At 46.1% G+C, this 23,735-nt stretch overlaps 1 protein-coding gene across 12 annotated transcripts in view; it reads right to left on the bottom strand.

Moving 5' to 3' along the window:
- Nucleotides 1–23,735, bottom strand: part of ZNF362 (zinc finger protein 362) — a 392,486-nt gene that overhangs the window by 351,471 nt on the left and 17,280 nt on the right. The window contains exon 2 of one of the 12 annotated variants that reach the window (XM_069610840.1): nt 10,015–10,134. The exons of 10 other annotated variants lie outside the window; for them this stretch is intronic. The gene's annotated coding sequence lies outside the window, so the exon portion shown is untranslated. Of the gene's footprint in view, nt 1–10,014; nt 11,502–23,735 lie in introns of those variants that run through there. One more of the 12 variants, XM_069610841.1, reaches the window with a different exon arrangement.

Below are 23,735 nucleotides of genomic sequence, written 5' to 3'. Positions count from 1 at the left end.
TGAACATAAAATACATGCTGCTCTATCCATCACGACTAAAAGTAATCCACAAAGGGCGGGCGATATTCTTGGAATCACCAGAAGCAGCTACTATGTGGATGGAGCACAATAACCTCGCTGAGGCTCCCAAAGAAACCACGCCAGAGGAACGCACCTAGCATGCCCAAAAAGCTGACCGCATACTAACGTAGCTGGACACCCATTTCTCTGGTATTATACTCCAAACCGAACTGAAGCTATACCAATACTGAAGCAAAACTACCACATCAGAACGCTAAATGACTGCGGGCCCACTCGACCTCCCGCCCATGGACACAGACCACGGACCCACCGTTGACCAGTGCAGACCTTTTTCCTGCACGCAACCACTCACGCCAGAGACCTGGACTAGGTCGGACGGTGCGAGGGCCCCCGAGCACTCCACCTCGGTGGCTGAAGCTGGGGGCATTAGTTTTAGTTACTTGTTCCAAGTTGTTATTGTTACGACTGTCCCAACCCGGAAGAATAAAGATTTCCTGGGCCTGGGTGGGCCTACCCACCCCACACAAGCGGCTCATCTCCCACCCTACAATACGGCTCATGCAACACTGGGAGAAGGGGTGGCACACCCCTCATCAAGGAACCCACTTATGCAATGGCAGCAAGACTCAAGCTGATTACATGAAATGTTAGAGGGATGGGAACATACATAAGAAGAAACCGGATTTTTTCCTATCTAAAGAGGAAAAAAATATCATTGGCCCTCCTGCAAGAAACACATCTCACCTTGGAGGCCACAGACAAAATCCCGAACTACTGGGGAGGCCAAGGCAGCGGCGCATCCTTCTCAAAGTATGCAAGAGGAGTCTATACATGGGTGAGCCCGGATACACCATTTCAACAAATGGGAACGGAGCTGGATAAAGAGGGCAGGTATGTGATAGTGTGGGGCATGCTTGAGAACACTCCCCTGTGTATAGTAAACTCGTATTTTCCCCAGCACAATATACCCTCACACATCAAGGACCTATGCGCTAAATTGCTGCACTACAGAGAGTATACGTTCATATGGGGGGGGGGACTTCAACTCTATTATGAACCCGGAACTGGACAGATCGACAGCTCCACGCATGTCCCATAGCGCCTCTCCTGGGGCCCTCTCCAAGATGGTGGCAGACCTACACCTAACGGACATTTGGAGAGACCTCCACCCCTCGGACAGATCATATTCATTCTACTCGGCTCCCCATAGCCTCCACACGAGACTGGACTACTTCTTCATCGCCAACGAACTAACCCCGCAAGTTGAATTGGCAGAATACATGGGCAGAACAATATCGGATCACTCCCCCTTGTTGTTGCAGCTCTCCCTCAAGGGCCCCCGCCCCCCATCCCGACGTGGCGCATGCCATCAGATTCCTTGACCGACCCAGCATTCAAGGAAACCCTAAGAGAAAAGCTGGAAGAATACTTAGCGATAAACAAGGGTTCGGTCGAGAAGTGGAGCACGCTTTGGGAGGCGCTGAAAGTAGTGACAAGGGGGGAGATAATCGCCGAGGTGGGCGGGATCAGGCGACAACTGAGGAGAGAACTGGAGGTAGTGGAGGAGAGAATAAAGCGACTTGAAAGTGGCGCCCCACCAACCACCGAAAGGGAGGCTGAACTGAAACTGATCAGAGAGGATTGCAGGGAGGCATGGGAAAGACTCTCGAAGTTTGACTTCTCTGTGCGCACCTTGAAAGCCCACAGGGAAGCTGACAAACCGGGCAGAATACTCGCATGGCTATGCAGGAAAGAGCACCCGAGACAGGCCCTCAAGGAGATCAAAGATACGAATGAAAAGACCTGCAGAACACGACAAGAGATCAATGATACCTTCACGGAATTCTACAACGACCTATACACTCATGAGACGAAGGTCCCCATAGCAGATATAAAGGATACGCTGGCTGAGGTGGGATTGCCTAGGCTGAGCCAGGAACAACAGGACAAACTTGGGGAGCCTATTACGGTGGAGGACATCACAGATGCAATCAGATCCCTCTCCACAGGCAGGGCTCCTGGCACAGATGGCCTCATCCCAGAATTCTACAAGGCCTACGAGGAGATCTTCTCTCCTATACTACACGCAGTATATATGGAGGCATATGAGTCGGGCACTCTCCCTAACACTATGAGAGAAACCCTCATCGTCCCGATGCTCAAACCAGGCAAACCAGCCGATAGATGTGACTCATATCGCCCACTGGCGCTCCTAAACTACGACGGTAAAATATTGATGACCATATTGGCCAAAAGGCTCTCGAGGGTGATCGGTTCCCTGGTACACGAGGACCAGAATGGCTTCGTTCCGGGGCGTAACACCTCCGCCAACCTCAGGAGGCTCCAACATATCATTTCACAGACGTCCGAACGCGAGGAAGATCTAGCAGTACTCTCATTGGATGCCATAAAAGCCTTTGACTCTATTTACTGGGAGTGGCTGATCGAAACCTTGAGGGAGTTCGGACTTGGCGAACACTTCATCCACTGGATAGAGGTCCTGTACAGCGACCCACTGGCAAGAGTTAAAACGGGTGTCATGATATCGAGGGCCTGGTCCATCCAGAGGGGTACCAGACAGGGATGCCCACTGTCTCCAATGCTGTACATTCTAGGCCTGGAGCCGGTGGCAATATACTTCAGGAAGCAGTTCTTTGACGCTGGCATTAGCATTGGAGGATCAGACAACATCATCTCGTTATATGCCGACGACGTCCTCCTGTACCTACGCGACCCCCTGGAGAATGCCCCGATTGTATTGGATGTTCTGGACAACTTTGCAAGATACTCGGGGATAAGATTTAGCAGGCAGAAGTCTTGCGCGTTCCCACTAGCAAGACTGAAAAATAAACCCGAGGAGGAGCTTCCTGAGATCGGGATCCGTTGGCAGGTGGACACTTTTCGATACCTAGGCCTCAACATCACACATTCACCAATATCCACCCACAAAGCCAACACGGAGGCCGCAATGGGCGGAGTGCGGAGATCCATACAGTTCTGGTCAAAGCTCCCGCTCTCCATGATGGGGAGGGCGGCGATAGCTAAAATGATAATCCTCCCCAGGTTCCTCTACTATTTCACCAACGTGGTGTATTACATTCCCCCACTCTTCTTCAGGACACTCGACTCTCTGATCAGGGACTTCCTCTGGGGACGAGCCCGGCACCGACTCACACTGAACACCCTTACACTCCCTTACGCAGAGGGCGGCATTCAGCTTCCCGACTTCCAGAGATACTTTCTGGCGGCTCAGTCGACACACCTAGCAAAATGGCTCTCAGACGAACCTTCAGCTGAGCTAGAACTTCTATCCCACTCCTCTTCACCGCTGTATCCCAAGGAGCTACTTTGGAACTCCCGACTTGGACCCCCCAACCCACCCATTGTACTAGAGGTTGGAAGACGGGTATGGAGCAAGGTGAGATCCTTGGCGGGCCTGCAACGCTCTTATACACCCGACATCCCCATGATGACGGATGTTTGCAAAACCCCCACCGACCTGGCAACTATGAGGAGATGGGAGAACCATGGTCTCTACACATGGGGGGACATGTTTCATGATGGCCTCTTCAGGGACTTCGAGTCGCTTCGAGAAAGAGATGGACTGCCACTGGGCCATTTCCTCTGGTACCAAAAATTGAGACATGTGGCCAGAAAGAACTGGGTCGCATGGCCTGAGGAACCAGAAACTCACCCTCTCCTGAGAGAAATGTATGACGTTGGTGACGGATGGAGACCGACGTCTAGGTTGTACACTCAACTGAACAATCGACCCAACCCAAAGAGCGCCCGGCTGAAGGTAAAATGGGAGGCAGACCTCCGGACTGAAATCACAGAGGCCGAATGGGCGAGAGCCCTGATATATCCAAAGGAGGTATCCAGAAACGCCAGGTTTAGACTGATCCAACTGAACGTACTCTACAGGACGTATATGACCCCTCACCGGATATCCACGTTCAACAACAAAGCGGACTCAAGGTGCCCCTGGTGCTCCTCAGACCTGGCGGACATGATTCACATGTTTTGGACCTGTTCCAAATCTCAGAAACTCTGGCAGGCCGCTGAACGGACCTGCAGGAATGCTGGCCTAGAAACTTACGAGTGGACACCCAAGGAGTGCCTACTGGGCACCTACCCGAGACTTGGTAAAATCAAACACTTGACGAAGCTTATGGATATGGCCTGCCTTCTAGTCAAGAGATCAATTGCCATGGCCTGGAAGGCCCCAGCGGGCCCCAGGTATGACCCCTGGATCAGGGAAATGGAAAGATGGACTACGGCTGAGACTATAGCCTGGGAGGAGGGAAACAGATGCGGCGGCGACGATGTGAGCAATGTGCTGGAGGCCTGGAAAGCCCTCCTTAGAGACATGGTCTTTGCAACGAGCTACAAACCTCCTTGAACCCATCCCCCCTTGCATCCTAGAAAGCAACAGACACTACAGATTAGCCCGCCACACCCATGGGCTCCACCCAGCAACTGTACTGAGGGAGCAAAGCTGATACCCGCCTCCGGACCCACTCCCCGAACTTGGCTACATCGATTAAGAAACCACACCGAGAGTTGGGACAGTCACTGTTAATGTTATTGTTATTTCTTTTCTCTTCTTTTCCTTAGTTTGTTCTTTATTAATAGTTTTGTCGTTGGTTATAAGCTGATCAGCATATTACATTTTCGCCAGTTATTGCATTTTGTATGTAACTGCTTCCAGAATCTTATCCTTGTACAAGCTTATTCACAAATGCCAATAAAGACATTTAAAAATAAAGTAATGAGAGGTTGCGCCATCAGAAAAACAGAGTGGTTCCATGTGCAGGTCTCAGGCAGAGTAGCTGTACAGACTCATTTTTCCATTTTCATTTCTTATGTTAAACATGAAAGAAAATCTAATTAAAAGATTTATGAAACACTATGATTGAGCTGGATAACAGCACTTGTCAAAATGCTTAGAGACAGTTTGTGGTGTGCATGGTGTAAAATGGTGATCATCACAATCTTTAACTAGACTAACGGTATCTCCCTGGAAACACTATGTTTTCCTTACAGTTGCAGGCAAACTTGTTTGTTTCCACAATGATGCTCCTGGCTACCAGATGTTCTGTTATTTTATGGTAATTTTGAAGTGGACACTTGCCCGAAGAGGCATTTTGCTCTAAACAGTGCCTGTGTGTATACTAAAAGTTGCCTACTGCAGTAAGTGCCAGGATCAGTTACCATACAAATGTTCCGTAAATTGCTCTCTATCCTTCTGACTGCCCCTGCATCCCTCTGGCACCCATAGTACTGGGACAAACAGGAAAATATTTTGCACCTGGATCCCTGGGCCAGTGAGCGGTTACCGCAACTAACCAAATGAGGATATCTATATTACACCCAAAGAACACAGAATTACCACTTTGGTAGGGCATATTCAAAGACTAAGGTAGTACTGTTCATCCACAAGCTTTTCTTAGAGCAGGAATCCTACAAGAATAGTTAAATATCTGAGACATAGGAATGAGGACAAGAAGCAGGGAGATTGAAGGCAACATAATGCAGGAAGTAGGCTGTCCACAGTACCTGTGCTCCGACTGGTTCCAATTCCCTTGATAATGTCAGTGCCAGTTCAGGGCGTTCCTGTTCAACTGAGGATTGGCTCTATTCACTCCCATGTATATTTAATTACAGCACCATCGTCTAGTAGACTTTCATATCCATCCTTACATTGACAATTTCCTAGTAAAGGCACAAACTAGAAAATAATCCCTAGATGTGTTGTAAAGAGCCTTGGAAATTACTGAGTCACAGTGTTGCATCATAGGGCATATACGGTCATCTTAAAAACAGGTAATACCCCATGATGAGAGCAACAATCTCCACACCACCAGCCTATCAAAACCTTCCCTCTGAATGTTTGAAGAACTCCTCAATGTTGCCACCTGCCATCTCTCCCCTATTGACATGAAGCAAGTTGGTTTTACAATATGTCCCTGTATTTGCCCCTTTCTTTTGGTCTCCACCACTTGCAACCACATACCTACTTCGCCTCACCACCCCAAGTCCTCCTATACAATCAAGAGGTGCGTCATTTTCCTCCTGACGACAACAGCAGTGGTAAGTCCCCTCCTTGAAACACAGCTACCATCAACATTATGACTTTCAAAACAGACCCTGCAAACCACCACTTATTCTTCCAATTTGTAACCACCCCAAGCTCTACCGTGTTCAACTTCCTTCAAGTTATGATCTGCTAAATTATCCAGTGGATAACAATTCAGAAGTTTGGACAAATTGAAGTCATATCTTTGCCACCATTTTCTTTAAGAAGAAAAGGCAAGCAAACCTAATTTTGGATCGCTAAATATGATCAGAGCATTTATACATCAGACTTTCGTGTGGCTTTTATCAAACACTTTTAACTTCCGAAACCAAGAATAAGCTAACAGTTGTGTCATCTCTGAAAGGAACCGAACACATAATGCCACAGTTCAAACTAACAAAATTCCTTTCAGAAGTCATTATGCCCCACTCTATTCGTTGTTTATCTGACTCTTATTTATCCCCACAAAGCAAAGAATACTTAGTTCGCGATGAGCGTTATCTGAATGGTCACTAATACATCATCCAGTGTGCATAATGGGGATGTCCTCATTTAGCTTCAGGAGATCCCCCCAATAATGTTGCGGGTAGGGAATTGAATGAAGTGCTCTGGTATGAAAATTACTATCATCACTTTATACACATAGAAGACACAAATAGATGGGAATTTGAAGAGTTATGTGTCTAACATCCCCACTGTGAGGTTTGCATACGGTGGCTGGTGGCATGAACAAGTTTAAAAAATAACATACCTGTGCACAAAACAAAAAAAAAAGAGAAAAAAGATAGGTATATCCATTAAGACTGGATAAAAAGCTTAATAATCAAAAAGCTTAATAATCAGAATGGATTTCGTTATAAAGGATAATGGTTCATACTCTGTAGACTTTTTTTTACCAGGCATAGGAAGGCCCAATACACACGTTATCGATGTATGATATTTAGGGATAGGAGGCAAGGTTGGTCTTTCTTGTTTGGGAAAGAAAAAAAATATATCAGTTGGATTTGTCAGATCTTGCAATACCTTATTCATTAGATAACTGCACAGACTGACCGAATGTGAGCGCAGTGGGTCTTATGTTTGTCAGTTGAAAGGAAGAGAAAGGAAACAAATTAATTTAAGAGCAAGGAGGAAAGAGGAATAGATGGATAGGAAGAAAGAATGGGAGAAACGAAATAGATAAATAGGATAAAAAAATAGATACATAGAATTAAAAAAAACAGAAACAGAACTAACGATAACGATATAGTAATAAAGTAAGAATGAAGAAAAGGTATAGTTAAGGCGAGGGAGTATGGCAGACAAATGAACACGTATTGGGAAATACAAAGAAAGAAAATGGAGGAAAGAAGAAAGGAAGGATAGAAAGGAAGCAGGTTGGAAAGAGGATACAAAATGGAGCACAGAATAGCTGCATACTACTTGCTAATTAGTCAATTACAGTACGGTATCACTGCAATTGAGTGGAAAATCTTTTGTGCAGTAAAATCTCTTGATACTTTGTAAAAGGTGCTGATCCCTTTCAGATTGTCAGTCTATTATTGATACTTTGTACCAGATGCCATGCTCTCAACCGAGTTGGTGGGAAAGTCATCTGCCCCAAGCACTTTTTACACGTTTTTTTGGATTTCTACATGATGCGACTGGCAATTACATTCATGTTTAAGCAAATGTTTAATGAAATTGTCCCTTTACAGTATAATAGCATTTTTACCAGGCTTCCTAGTAGAATGCAGGGTATGCAGTGATAAGATTGCAGCAAAAATGTTGCCTGTACAAAATAAATCACTGCAAAAATGCTGTGGTTTGACCTGTGGTGTACCCCAATACACCATTTAAGGGGAGCGGGGGTGTCATCCCCCGCTCCCCTTAAATGGTATAATGGATCCAGGAGTTGCGGGGGTGTCTCCCGCATCATTTACATGGATTGCGACGGCAAAACCATGGCCTTTTTGTGGTGATATTTTGTGTCCATGGCCATTTCTGCCACCATTTCAACACATGGAACCGAATGCAGCACCAGTAATTGTGCAGGATACTGTCCTTTTCATTTCTAGATTACAAGTCCCTTTCTTCTTGAACATGCACATCTTTGCTCCGATATCCTCCTTTCAGAATGTTCCTCAGAAATAAAGCAGACGACCGTCTTTTACAATGTTGGTGCCCACATGGGCACACTACCACCTCTTTTGGACCAGCCCTGTAGATTTGACCTGTTGCCACTGAGCTCCATCCAGTTACTGGTTCTTTTCCATTTTTATTTGGTCCCTTTATTTGACACTGTGGGTACCTTCCCAAAAGTCTGTATAATTCTGAGTTAACGACAACCACATTTATGTTAACATGTCAAGGATACAGGTTGACTTCCAAGGACACCAATTCTAAAGAGAACATTATTTACAGACTAAATAGTTCGAAATTCGAGATCATTCTCTAAGGGGCAAAGTTTCAACCAGCTCCTACTCCTCAGATCTTTGGACAGCTATTCCTTTCAAGCACAAACCTAGTGTTCTTTTTTGATGATCAGATGTCCTTAAAACCAAGGCTCTGGTCAGTAGTTTGTTCCCCCCCCTCCCCAACTGCACTAAGCTGTTTCCCCTTCCATCTCAGTAACAAAGGGGCCCTCACAGCGTTCAGGAGCTAGATTATGCCAATACACTATACACAGTTTTCATGCCTATCGGGTCACTGAACTTCAAAGAGTGCAGAATGCAGTGGCCTTTGGAAAAGAGGCCTGGAGATCAATATATTGAATCTATGCATTTTAACATTGTTTGACCAGGATTTCAAGGTCTATATCAGGAGGCCGCCAAAGTTGTCCAATGCTAGCCACAGTTGACCCTCAGCACCCACAACAATCTTCTGCCGTGAAGACTTACTTTTAAACTTTAAACCAAAGGGGGCAAAGGGCGTAGTCCAGGCTGCAAAAATGATTGTGCTACTTTTTGACATCTGTCGCACTGTACCTTCCAATATCTTCTGAGCCCAACAGAAGTATTTACTATACCTGTAAGGTGGTGTTAGGTCACAAAATAAACTCAAGGGGTATATTGAGCTGTGCAAACGTTCCGAATCTATCAAATCAATAAATCAATCTTCCCCACCAGCATCACAGCTAAAATGCACAGGAATTCGGACTTCTTGAGACGGAAAGAGACGTATGGACAAATTATTTTTTGCTTGGCTCCCAACGTACGTCTTCTAGGTCCTGCTCAGCATTTTCCTTGCGCCCAGTCACACATCTCGTGGCTCTGCTTTTACTTGGCAGAGCTTCTAGACCCAGTTTGGAGTTCAAGCCTGACTTGTGTGGCCAGCTGCTGCAGACCAGCCTAAGTCACTTGTTGTTCGCTCCACCGGATAAAGCGTTCAGCCTGCCACTCACACAGCTAACTCCACCCATCACTCATTCCCTCTCACTATCAACTAAACTGTCAGACACTGCTGTACTCCAGTACCCGATTACCCATGTTCTCAGCTTGCCAAAGAACAGCAGTGTTGAACAATGTCGCTCTATACAAGAAAAACGCCTCAGTATTTCAAAATCAAACAGTTTCCACCTGTTAAGTTACTAGCCCACCATAAAAAAGTCACTTGTCACCTCAATTCTATACATACAGACAGCAGACCATTTCTTACTTGCCAAGAGTCAATTATCATTAATCAATGACTAATGCAAATGTTGAATAAGGCATGGGAACATGTACTCCATAGAGCACCATTATGGAAGCAAAACGCAAAGTGTGGTTTGGCTAAAATGTTAGGTCTAGTCCTTCCATGGGAGCCATCCTTGAGCCTAATTTGTCTAACTTGTTGATGCCAAATTTTGAAGAAGAAAATATTCTTGCGCCAACAAATTTGATTTGAATTCTTGTATTGTATGGATTAACAGTCATAGACAAGCACTTGAAACTTACATCAACTCACAGTCGAATAGCTTTTTGCATGCATCTCCTCATTACTTGTATTTGTAACTGGCAATAAACTGCATTTAGGCGCAGGTCGTAATAGTTGAAGGTTGATCACAGAACTGTTTACTGAGAAAACAAAGAAGAAGAATCATTAAAATAAGTAGGCTTGAAGAGCTTTACAGAATGTCAATATAAAGGGCATATTAACAGATTGATGGGCAAAGAGTTCCACAATCGTGGAACGTACACAGAGAAGCGTACCATCTCCCCTTTGGATACAGCTGGAGGGAGGTATCCCCAATAACGTTTTGTCTCCTGATCCAAGTGATCTGGTTGGATGGTAGAAAGATTATTAGACAAAGAATTTTAAAATCAATTCTTTGACCTACCACCAACCAGTGTAGGGAGCATCAAAGAATGGACACAGATGTACACTTAGGTTATGCTAACCTCATTTTGTAAGCGCAACCTTCCCCAACTAGGGCATCATGGCGCTAATGAGGTAGAAACTGTAAAGGGATCAAGCAAAGAGGCAGTGAGCAAAGCTCAAGCTGTGCACAAAAAAGCCTTCAGGACACGCCTGAAGGACAGATGGTCAACAATCTCATAAAGGGACAGCGGGGTGGAGGTCCATAACTGAGCCCGGTCACAGTGAAAGAGCAGCCTCCCACACGAGCATAATAGAAGCAGGGAACAAGAATCTGCAAAGCAGTTGAGGGGCATAGGAACGAGGAGTGGGTGGGGGGGGCAGTAATGGGCAAATTTAACTTGCAGATATTCAGGCCCCGTTTTGTAGAAGGCGTTCAGAATAGGAGAAGGAGAGGAATATCTAGCAGAGCCAGTGGCTAGCCTGGATGGCTGCAGAATTTGCAATCGCTGGAGAAGAAAAGTAGATTGAGTGAGAAAAGGCGAGTTACAATAGTCCAAAGATCCAGATGTTAAAGAAGAAACAACCAGAGGGTAAAGCGGGGGCGGGGGCTGGTAGAAATGCAATTCATAGTGAACAGTCTGGCATACTGCGCGAACCTGGGCCTGTATAGACAATGAGGCAGAAATCTTCACACCCACGTTTTTAACAACTAAAGAAGGGAAAGGTACTCTAAAGATCAGCCTAACAGCTGCATTTTGGGCTGATTACAGTTGATATTTAGGAATGTCAGTAAGAATAGCATTAGTATAATCTAGTTTTTAGTTCATCAATGAGCCCACTACACTGAAGTGATATGGAGCATGAAAGCACATTAGAAGCAACAGTTCTCCTCGCATCTTCATAACAGTTGGCTGAGGCAGTCAGGTGTGCCTGGCCTCTGTTTTTGGAGTCCTTTGCTACTGGTTTGCCCTGCCTTCTTGTTAGTAGTCTGAAGTCACCCTCTGCAACAAGCACCTGGTGCCTGTTATTATGGAGGGTTTTACCTGCGTTTTTAGTGCAATTGCCAATCCCTTTTGTGCTAGATTGCCTGTAGAAAGCACTGCCTTTGTGGTGTAGTCCTTGGTTTGTCTGTCCTTTTCCCCCCCTCTCCACCCGATCCCGCCCCCCCATCTTCATAGCAAAACGCTGAGGCTCCCTCGGCCTACTTCACCCTCAATTTCCTTTTCCCTGCCCATCTTCCTACCCCATCCCCGATAGCAGGGACTGAAATTGAGGGGCGCTGAGCGCTATTTAGCTCCTGGCAGAGATTAGAGAGCTCCTGGCTATCACTTTGAAAGCCCAAGGCAGGAGCTGGTTTCAGCTCCTGCTTAATTAGCCTCCTGGAAACATACATACATCACCCCCCCCCCCCATCAGCCACACTGTGAGCCAAGACAAAGTTTACTTCTAAATAAAACAGCTAGTGTGCCACCAGAACCATTCCTTAAAAGCATGACACCAGAAAAATATATACATTGTAGGAACACTTGCCTTTCTACCATTTAAAACGTGTGTACAATATAAAAAACGGGTTTCATTCAGCCCTGCATTGGAATGAAAGCTGAGTAAGTTTCACTCCTTTTCTTACAGGAAAGCAATGACAGTACTGATATTTCTTGTAAAGTCTTTTTATTAGAAGGCCTAATAACATATTTTCTTGCAGCACTTAAAGGCTGTAAGATTATGTAATTAACAACTGTTACGCAAGGCCTACAAGTACGTACTGCAGGAAGCCCTCTTACGTTTCTTTGTTAAAGTTTAAGTGTACTATGGTTCTAAATGGAGACTACAGATTTAAAAAAATACCAATGTAGGTTTTGCTTGCAAATCTCTCCACTTATACGTTGACCTTTACATTACTGTGCCGAGATGTACAGATAAAGCCAGTTACTATCTAGTTACTAAGTATGCCTGCAATTACATATGCATTGCAACTAACATACGTCAATAGGAATGTCAAGTGGGACCAGGATCTTCATGCTAGGGCAACAACTGTGAAACAGTTTGTCAGCTATTTAAAAAGAATCACCGATACAATTATATGCTGTATATGGCCCCTCAGAGAAACCACATAATATATTGTGCGAATTGGCTTTTCTAAATAACATTTCACTAATGTTTTGGTGTCGTTTGAAATGGAACGCCCTGCCACCCCATCTGACGGCCGAAACTGCATACTGGACATTCATGAAACAACTTAAAAACAGACTGTTCATCTGAGTTTGCTGTACTGTACCCCCTCTCTGATACCCCCTTGCCCTTCCACTCTGCAACCAGCAGTAGCGGGCTTTGTGCACTCTACAAATGCAAAAACAAATAAATAAAAATCTTGCCATTATGCCGTAGCTACACGCCGAGATATCAACCAATTAGCACATATGTTGTTAGATAGGATATACAGACTTCTGCATGGGGTGCATTAACCCAGTAAGAAATGCCACTATGTGTCTCAGGTTGGAATCATACATAGCATGTATAACTCAACCATTCATCCTAAGCTCCTTAAAACATGGTTGAATAACCCCTGTGATAGACTTTGGCCTCAATCATGTAGCGCTTGTAGCAAACATCGAGGCATCTAGTAAATTCAACTCATGCACCATAAACTCATTTTCCAGTCTTAACCAATCCCACAACCAGAGTTACTTTTAAAACCTTATCCTGTAGGGCAGGGTAGATAATGGGTGCAGGAGAGCGAACAAAAGGTGGTAGCAGAGAAAGAGGCAGCAAGAACCGTGTGTCCGTCAATGATAGGATAGAGAAAGCAATAGAAGTAGCAACAGAGTTATGGGTGTAGCGGCAGACATATAACCAATAACCAGTTGAGAGGTAGCAATCGAGAGAAAGAGGGAGGCTGGCATAAGAGTAAATAAATAAAAAGCAAAAGAAATAAGAAATTACATTGCACAAGATCTTAATAAAAAGATACAGTCGTTAAGCAAGTGCAAGACAGCGCAACATAGCAAAAATAAGATGGAGAGTCTGGTCAAGCATTTTCAGGGCCTTATCATAGATTGCAAATTCCACAATTTTTCTGCAAATTCCACAATTTTTCTTCAGGCATTCCAGAGTGGCATCCTAAATCTATAAAGCATTTCTTTTCTGAGAATCTTCATCTTCTACAGATCTTTTATTCCAACTAATTTTTGTATGCGTACACTATCCTCAGAACATTTTTATGAGACTTTTCAGCTCCTGCTTCTTGAATCTGAATTTCGACCCCTGTGATTTCTACGAAGTACTCTTTGAAGTAAGCCCACGGCAGCCTCTCCCGTGCAGTCGGCAAAGGGCAGCTCCCATCCCATTTGCCCATGGGCACCGGCCAGGACACCCTACAGCTACACATATGTAAGGTGGTCCGGGTAGAGGGTACAGCCATTGCAGTGCTCTGGTAAAACCCTATCATTACTACCACCTACTCTTAACATTATGTTGTCCTGCACTGTGCTCTTGGAGTTGACATAATGCGCTTAGAAGAAATGTGAAGGCTAGCCCTTGTGTTGCACACAATAAATTTAGAAGTACAGCACATACTCCTCACCTAGATGAAAATATCAAGATAGCCAATGTATTGCACTCAGAAGATTTGAGGGTAGCCAATGTGTTGCGCCTAGAAGAATGGTGAGGACCAGCCCATGCGTCACACAAAATAGATTTATGAACATAGAATATACACCACACTTAGATGAACAATGAAGACAACCAATATATTGCACTCAGAAGATTTTTTGAGGGTAGCCAATGTGTAGCACCTAGAAGAGCTGTGAAAATCGACCTATGTATTGAACCTCGCAAGGATAGCCAAAGTACAGCAATTAGATGAATCAGGACGGTTAGCCAGGGTACAACAACTCAGAGGTATTGTGAAGGTAGCCGAGGTATTGGAAGTTAGAAACATTGAGAGTAGCCAATTTACTAACCCTCCCCACCCCCCGCTCCTCTCTTGCATACCTCAAGTACCACACACGCAAAGCAAACATCCAACACATCAAACAACAAACAATCCCCGACACTGGGCCTCACCCCTCTGGATAAAACAAGCCAGTGCACACAGTCAAAACTCGGCTTAGAAAATCGACAGGATGCCAGTTCCTGAAGCATGAACTCGTATCTCTCAACTCACACGCTTTTGGCGGGTGTCACCCGCCTTGTAAAGGGCTGACTCACCCGGCAAGCCTCCTGCACGCCCATTCCTTCCAATGGGCGGCTCACCTGCCAAAAACAAAATCAGGTGATGTCACCCGCCTTTGCAATACAAATGGTTGAGAGCTATGTGAACAGAAGAGCACAACTTCTATCCTATCCCTCTTCCCTAACTAATCCACCCACCCCCTCTTTCTTACAGAGCCACGTGAGCGCCTGGGACTATGCCAATGGTAACGGTGCGCTCTGTATAAGACAACTTAACACAACATAATTTTACATAAAACAAAAACAGAAGAAACTACGGGAAATTTTTGTTGAGTTTAAGAATGAACTGCACAACAATTGTGGATATCAAAATATAATCTGAGATAATTAAAGACCAGCTTAAAAAAAAAGGCCATTCTAGATCTTGGTTTAACGCGTCTTCCACGTATGCATGTTGTACTAATTGGGATCACTTGTTGGAGTTATTTAAAACGACTGGAAAAGGCAAATTGAACAGTACGTTTAACAACCTTTTGTAAAACACAAAATTGACTTGCGCAAACTGGTCCTAAGAAAGTGATGTTGAACCTCAGATCCCCAAGTCAGTGCCCGACTTCAAAAAATGTGTAAATCTGAAACAATCACTAGGAGGGTGATGCACACAGGATACGGCACCAATACTGTGGCATTGACCACGTAGAACTTGTATGGCGTGGGAATAAAAACAAAAAGGTGATTTAGAAATATACAAATTGTAGATGTTGGATCAAGATTTATGAATTTAAAAAAGTGCAATTATATATATAGGAGTAAAAACTCTCGACAAGTAATCTTGAGATAAATGAACACAGATCCCGAATGAGGTAACAGCACTGTTGGGAGTCACATGGCCCCGAGAGATTCAAAGATATAGGAGGTGGTCCATAAAATAGCCTGATGGGAGCAATATTAGATGTGTAACCTTTTTGCAGAGAGCTATTTAGCTCCTGCATAGGGCCTAGAAGAGCCAGGTTAGCTGGACACCAACACCTACCAGAAGCTACTTTTGGCTCCCCAGGTCAACGGATGCCAAACAACCCAACCTATGTGATTTTAATTCTGTGCATTTGGGACAATCTTGAAGAAAAAAATATTCAAGCACATCTGCACGACATTTAAAGCATAAGGGGTCATAAATAAAAGACACCATTATTTCTTTGTATTTTATGTGGAGGTTATATTTGCAGAACTCTATTGGCTAGCTCCTTGTTCCCCAGTGGTAGCTCTGGTCACTGGTTAATGCTGGATACCCAGGAGCTGCTTTTATCTCGTGCTTATCCAATCTTAATTGCAATCCCTGTTTTGCATTTGAAAAAGGAACAAGTGAAGTGGCAGGAATTGTAGGTTTCTAATTTATATATGCATATTAAAGCTGCAAAAGAGGCGTTCGCACTCACATAAAACACACAAACTGCATAAGAGGGATTACATCACTAAACCGACATGGGGATCTTGTAACAGGAACATTTTCTACATGATCCCATACATCAGAGAAGGTTTCAGCTGGAGTGATATTGTTGGACAATTGGGTCTTGCCTCCCTTCTTTCTCCCTCCAACCTGGCTGTCCAAAGACTAAATAACATTCACTGTGTCAGAGTTGACATTTCACTGATTTTTAAATAAGTTACAAAAAACTATCGAGAGGAGGGAAGTGGGGAGGAATGACATAGTATGCCAGATGTTAACTTTAACTAACCAGTGCAATAAAAAGGGGGAAAATTAAAGCGGTATAGACGTCTCCCTCCTGTGACAAAAAAAAAAGAATTAAAAAAAGGAATCTGTCACTTCTCCCCGAGAGGGAGCCTCCCTCTTGGAGGCTAGGGAGGTGAGCCCCCTTCACAAGATCCTCACTAGGGGACTGGGCAAGTAGGACCTCACTGGGAGAGACTCCCCCCTAGGGGACAAGGACTCTCATTCCTGTGAGGAACTCCCTAAATCACCATGGTGGCATACACGGGATTGTCAGATGTGAAGAAAAATATTGAATCCAGAGCCTGGCATGATTATAGAATATGCATTTAATGTTACGAACAAAAAAGAGGATCTGTGCCTTTAAGAAGAGACCTTCACTTAACTGAGAGAAGGAGACTGCAAGAGGAGCACACAGTAAGACCAAACAGAGAAATGTGTGCGTACGCACGGGAATCCCCCTGACAGCGCAACACCAGAGAAAGGCAGAATCAAGGAGAGACGCAGAGCCCGCGATTTTCAGAACTGGCCTTAGAGTAACTTGTGCCAGTGAAATTGACGAGATCTTAAATAATGTTGATGAATGGAACTGTAACAAGGAAAGAAAGAGAATCACTAGTAAACATGAGAGAGCTTTAAATGTCGAGCCCCAAGATCCCTGTATCCGATAAATTAAGGGGCAGAGACTAATCATTAAGAAGGAGAACTCTATGACGTAAGGGCAAATAAAGCCTATAAGAGAATAATATACCAAGCAAACATATCCCATCTAAGAAAGTATGTGTGACAAATATGAAAGGCAGTGTGGAGCAAACAATAAGACTGAGAATAAAAGGGATTCCTGGAAACCAATCCCTAAAGAGGAGAGATAGCCCAAAGAACGTGTGAAAGATTTACATGAACTTATTCAGAAGGTGTCAAGATAATAGGCTAATTTCAAATAGTAACGATAAGTCTGAAGCCAAGGAAACACATTGTGAGAAACGACAATCAGGAGAAGGGAAACATTCTCCTGGCCATGTATTGTTAGAATAGTGTTAGGCCAGTTAGAATTCGTTTTTTGGACAGCAGACTATTTATTTTCCGACTTCCTGACGAGCATCTTAGTTATTTACATAGGCAGGCAACACCCACATAGCAATAGGGAACATTAGGCCTTTTTCTTATTAAACAAGAAGTGGGGGCGCTGTTCAGCAGCCGATGAAGATGGCTGCGCAGTCTGTGAGCTCCGTGTGGCAAAGCTATCTCCCTACAAATAGTGACTGCAGCTGATGATACTCGGCCAGCAACAGTGACCTGAACTCCCCAAGTCTCGATCGGCGACCCGGGGGCTGCGTCCTGAAGGCCCAGGAGTGCATGGTGTTGGAACATGCGTGTGGGAGAGGACTGCTGCCCGCTTAGGCTGAGAAGCCTGTGGGAATTAGCGGTCACCGGGCCTGCCCTCTCCCTTCTGTGGCGACTGTGCAGTGGGCTCAGACCCCATTCCCAGCCATCTGGTGCGTGTGTGCCTGCTACTGGTGTTGCCCCTGTACCCTGCCTGGGGCCGGCCGTGGTTTTGGCGGCCCGTGGTGGTGGAGCGGCTAGGAGGCGGAGCTCTGGGCCGTTGCTGGCATGAACGAGGAACCAGAGGGATAGTGGTTCTGGAGGGGTGGTTGCGGCCTTGAGGGACCAGGCTCCGGCAGTGTAGCAGCTGCGAAGCCCTGACCTCTGAATGATCCGGGCTGCGGTGGTGAGGGACAGAGGCACTGTCTGCACAACAAGCCCCTGGGGAGGTGGGGGGGCCACACCAACATGTCTCCCGCTAGCTCCTTGGTCCCCTCGTACTAGACTGGGGCATGTTACGTTAACAGACAGTACTGTGCTGGGCACAAAGTAAGTGCAGTTGGGGCCGGACACTAGTCCTTGCTGCTGAGGGGGAGAGAACAGTTTGAACACCCCGAGACACCCGAATATCAAGTCATTGTTTTGGAATTGTTGAGAGGTACAGCTGCCCAGCCTTATACGTCTCTGCAAAATTGACCTGCTGGTGCCTGCCATCTTACTTGAGTGTTCAAAGTACAAAGGAGTGCGGCGGTGGTCCCCGATAAACTGACTCCTTCCCTCCTTACTGCACTGTGTGCTGCTACTGGACCCCCAGTATCGCTCCTGCTGAGGTGTGGAGCAAGTCTGCACCGGCGTCCGTTGTGTAAACTGCATATTGCTCCCTTCAACACAAACAGGGGTGCTGTGGAAAGGAAGCTCCCGACCGGTCCCCTAACTGGTCCAAGGATCCTTGCTGTTTCATAGTTAATAGGTGAGCCTATACTCTCGTGGGCCTCATTTGGTGGCACTGGGAACACCCTACTGAATGGTTACCAATCTCATTTGAGCCCTAAATTGCCCCCATAAGGACAAAAGAAGCCAACGCGGCAAAGAGGGCAGGGCAATGGATACATTTGCCAAAGCCAAAGCCCCCCCCCCACGCCCGAGGGGAACCAGAAACACCACCAGAGACCCACCCTCTGCCTCAGCCCAGCGGTTCTACGGCTCACCCCGACCTACAACAGATGACAGAAGCAATGACTAGAGGGTTTGCAACAGTGCATGAAAAACTTTACTACAAACGTTACATCCATATGTGCGCAATTAGCAAAGGCGGCACTTCGCATAAAGAGGGAGAGGAGCAGATTGGGACCACATGCAAGAATTGCAGATAGCGGTGAAGACCCGGATGAAATACATTCAGGCCGTCAAAAGTAAGTGTGAGGACCTGATATCTAGGTCCCGAAGGAATAATATCCACATTATTGGGGTTCCGGAGGAAGCACTATCTGGCAGCATGGATCAAGCGGTTAAGAGACCTTCTCGATGATCCGCAGTTGTCCCCTGTTTTTGCAGTAGAGAGCGCATCGGGCATTGGCCCCCCGACCCAAACCAGGGAATTTCCCATGCCCCATCATTGCAAGTTAACAGGACAGGGACCTGCTCCTGAAACTTGCTAGCGATAAAAGTGAACTGTGACTTGGATCCAAAGTTATCCAGATCTTTCCAGACCTTTCGGTAGCAGTGTGTTGTAATGGGCATCTTTGTGTGGATGCAGGATGGTGATGTCACATGAAACCTGGAGTGTTGGTGTGACGGGGGTCTATGGGTTCCTACAGTGACAGCTGGTGTTGCTGTGCTGGCAAGGGTGGATGTCCCAGTATTTCTATCATCTAGCTTACCTGTGGTCACAGTCAAAAATAAACGTACCTATAACTTACCCATTGACTCCAGCATGGTGTGTGAATTACTTCACTGGCGACAAGGATGTCTTGGCTGCTGGGAAGGGGCAGAAGGAGATAAAGTACTGCATTCCAGGGTGGACATGCATCCAGTAAGGTGCCAGTTCCTTGAGGGCCAAAAGGAGGTGGTCCAGAGGATGGTGCAGGAGCAGCAGCTTTCCAGGGTCAAGGCCCAGGCAGGGCGGCCTTGAGGGACTGTCAGGGCTGGCAGTCCAGGCGAGGTGGTGCAGCTAGGGGTGCTGTTGGTGTTCGGGGCCCTGGAGGACATTGCGCACCAGGTGGTGACATTGCTGCAGGTGTGCAAAGCCGAAATGAACCTGCACCCAAGGGTCTTTTTGGTCCTGTCCTGTCACTGAAGCTGACGGGCAGCGGGCCAGAGCAGACGCAGTGGTTTGCAGGCCTGGCAGGAGGGCAGAGGTTGCCTGGTGCCAGTTGCAACGTCTGAGGGCTGGAAGTGTGGTGAGGTGCTGAGCATAGGAGGCGGCCCATGGGTGTTGTCCGTGCTGGCAGCCCAGAGGTTCACAGCAGAAGTGTCCTAATCTGACTGATGAGCAGCCTGTGTGTTGGTTGCCGGGGGCGCTAGCAGGAGAAGCGGGCCGTGGAGCTGATTGGAGTAAATCAGTGTGAGGGATGTTCAAGCGGTCCGTGGAGCAGCTCAGAGGTGTGCTTTCATCCGCAGGCAGCAGACGAATGATGACATTGTTTGCCAAAGGGAAGGCGTTAACATTGTCACATGACTGTACAATCAGTGAAGAGGAGTGTTACCCTGTAGATCCGGCATCAGATGACGTTGCAACATTCATGAGAGGATGGTGTCATGGTGACCCTGCATACGCCCGTTTGTCGCAGACGGCAGCGCGGCCTGGATGGGGCATTGAAGGCGCAGAAGGATGTAATGGTGGTTATCGTGTGACAGGAGGGCTGGATATGGTGTCCCATTGTGTTGGGACTAAACATCGGCGTGGTGTTTCCGGTCACAACAGTTCGGAGGAAGGAGTCAAGAGAAGGGGGAGGGGGGCGCGGTTCACTTCTTTTGGAGGGCTGTTGTTCGCAAGTGTTAACTGGAATCCAAAGTCAGTGTGTTCCATTTGTACGGCGGGGGAATGGTATTCTGTCATGGGTGTTCCAAATTGGTGATCAATTTGCGTGAACTGGACTCTGATTTTTGGAGTTTTCTTGTTTGGCTGAAAGGTCTCACTTTGCCAGAGCACTGGTGTTGTTAGTTCTGTTGGGGGAGGCCTGTGTTTTTTTTGTTGTTGCAGTTAAGTGTTGTGTGTAGTAGCCTCAGGGTTAGTGATGTTTTATTCTGGGTTCACGGGTAAATGTTTGTTCTGGGGCCTGCTGGACAAAGTGGTGAATGTTTATGTTGTGGGCCAGGGATCCCCAGTAGAGTAACATTTGTATGCCTATTGATTTGGTAGCAACGGTTGGTTTTCTTTTCAGGTGGGCAGCATGGACTTGTCGGAGCGGGGTTGTTTCTTTGGTTCTGTTATTTCTTTGACATTTTCTGCTGCAGTTGTTTTGTTTTTTGGGGTATGGGACATTCTGTGGGCACGTGGGAGCGGGGATGCACGGGTGTGTTGGGTCTCATATGGACTTGTGGGTGCAGGGATGTATTGGGTTGTGCATTGGAACTTTGTTTTGTTTTTACCTTTTTAGGCATGCGGGTGCAGGTTAAGCGCTTGGACTCAGGTGCTGGAACTCAATGTTGAGTTTTGGTTCCATGTTTTGGGGGCGAAGCACATCACATGTAGTTGCATGTTTTCATGTTTTGTGTGTTTGTAGGGGATTTTCCCCTGGTGGATCTGGTGCATTCTCAGGATGGCCGGGTGGGTCCCGAGTGTTTTATCGTTGTAGTGTGGGGTGCATTTCTCAGGATGGCCGATGTTTGTGCAGGGAGGTGCTGCTGGTTGGTGTTTTGGTACTGAGTGTTTTAGTAGTGCAATGCTGCTGGTTTGGTATTTTTGGTGTTATGTGGTTGTGCAATGAGGTGCTGTTGTGTTTGGCCGGGAGGGTCCTGGTTATTTTTTGCAGTGAGGTGCTGCAGGCTTCAGGAAGGCCATGTGGGTCCTGGGTGTTTTAGCATTGAGGTGGTGTGGGGTTACAGTGAGGTGGCGCCGGGTAATATTTTTGTGCTTTGCATCAAGCAATTTCTCCTCCATCTTCTTTGCCAGATGTCAGGCTCAGGTCATGGACCTGTTTGTGTTGTGTTGTAGTTCGCATTTTTCATGTTCCAGCGTTTGCCTACTTACTGGGAGTCGCATCTTGGGGTTTGCTTGGTGGTTGGATTTTGTGTTTGTGGAATGTTAAAGGAGGGAGTGGAGTTGGTGAGTTGTTAGTTCCAATAGGTTGGCGTTCGCGATGTGCTTTAGGTTGGTGTTTGGGACGTGTTGGCAGTCGTAGATGGACTTTGGATTTCACGCGTTTCCAGTGGGTAGTTTAGATTGCATTTGCTTTTGAACTTTCCTTTGGAGTTGGTGGTTTCATATTGGCGTGCCAGTTCTCCATTTTCTTCCTGGAGCTTGTGCGTTTTCAGGTTTGCTTTTCCATGATTTTGGTTTTCACATCTAGGCATGCCAGTCCAGTCTTTAATATTTTTCTCTGGAGCTTGGCCATGTTTGTTCAGGTTTGATTCGTCATTCCTTTTACTTGGTTTTGATTGTTGCTATCAAGGTCATAGAACTGCAGTGTTTTCATGGGATCACCTTGTGTGTGTGTGTGTGACTTTTTTTTACGGTGTGTTGGTATTGTGGAGTGGGGTTGCTTGGCATGCAGTGGTCAGGGAGTTTTGTTGTTGGTCTTAATTGGTCTGCGTGCTTTCCACATGTGGATTGTGCGAGAAATCATTGGTAGTGTGGTGGATTTTCTCCTTGTGTTGGTTAATAGGGAGGGAGAAGTGTTGTAATGGGCATTTGTGTGTGGATGCAGGATGGTGATGTCACATGAAACCTGGAGTGTTGGTGTTACAGGGTTCTATGGGTTTCTACAGTGACAGTTGGAGTTGCTGTGCTGGCTGGGGTGGATGTCCCAGTATTTCTATCATCTAACTTACCTGTGCTCAGTCAGGAATAAACTTACCTATAACTTACCTCCTGAATCCAGCGTGGTCTGTGAGCCTGAGAGCTCCATTACTTCACAGAGCAACAGGAACGTTGCCAGTTCATCAGTCAAGTAACTGCTCCGGGAATGCAATATCCTATATGCAATGTTATTCCCGGCATGCCTAGGTTTTCAGTTCTGGGGGAAATATTACTTTTTCACGGTCCCGGAGGAAGCCGTGAAATGCATTGAGGCCCAAATCCCCATGCCAGATCAGCAGAATGTGGAGGCCATGAATCAGCCTCCGGACTGACAATACTTTCCTCATTTGGTCACGTGCATCCCTGCCTTGATTGCGAGCACATTGTAATTGTTGTTTGAATTTAAATCACTACATCTTCTCCAACGTAGTAACAGCACAAGCCTAGCCACAGCAGCAACAGGAAGCACCATTGCGATTGGTTGGCATTTGTTGGTGTGGTTCCGTTTATGTTCGGTTATAGAGGTCCGGGAAGGGAGAAGAGTGGGTAAGGGAGGTAGGTGCTACAATGCTGATTGGGGGGTGGCAGTGAAGGTAGGGTGCGGTGGGGATCTATGCAAGCAGAAGGTCTGGTCAAATATTCACGCGCCAGTTGCGCATATTGGATGGGGAGGGGTCTAAAGCTGGCAGCAGGGTACATGGAGGTAATTAGTAGAAAGATGCACAGGTGGAAGGTGAACAGGATGACCACGAGGGGCACTTGAAAATCAAACACTAACTGAAATGATGCTGAAAGTGATTGAGCTGGAATATCAGAGGGCTTGGGAATTTTACTAAATCATGAAAGGTAACAGCTTACGCAAACAGGCATACAGTGAATGTCCTCTTCCTGCAAGAGGCGCATGCCAGGGAAGAGGTGTGCCGTGGGGTTGCTCCAAATTGGGGCGGTAACAGATTCTTCACTTCATACTTAACACAATCTAGGGGGGGGCATGATACTAGTGCACAAATCTGAAATTTACCTTAAAATAAAATTACATTAGATCCAGGGGGACGATAGGTTATCCTCCATTGTGTCCTTGAAGGTACTGAATTACTACTGGTGAACATGTATGGGCCAATGTCGATTCCCCCAAATTTTATGATGGTGCGACAGCTATTATTGCTGGTTATATA

This window comes from Ambystoma mexicanum, chromosome 8, assembly GCF_040938575.1.
Source record: "Ambystoma mexicanum isolate Mex_15411 chromosome 8, UKY_AmexF1_1, whole genome shotgun sequence".
NCBI lineage: Eukaryota > Metazoa > Chordata > Amphibia > Caudata > Ambystomatidae > Ambystoma > Ambystoma mexicanum.
The sequence above is the reverse complement of the archived record's forward strand: the minus strand, read 5'-3'. Positions and strand labels throughout refer to the sequence as shown.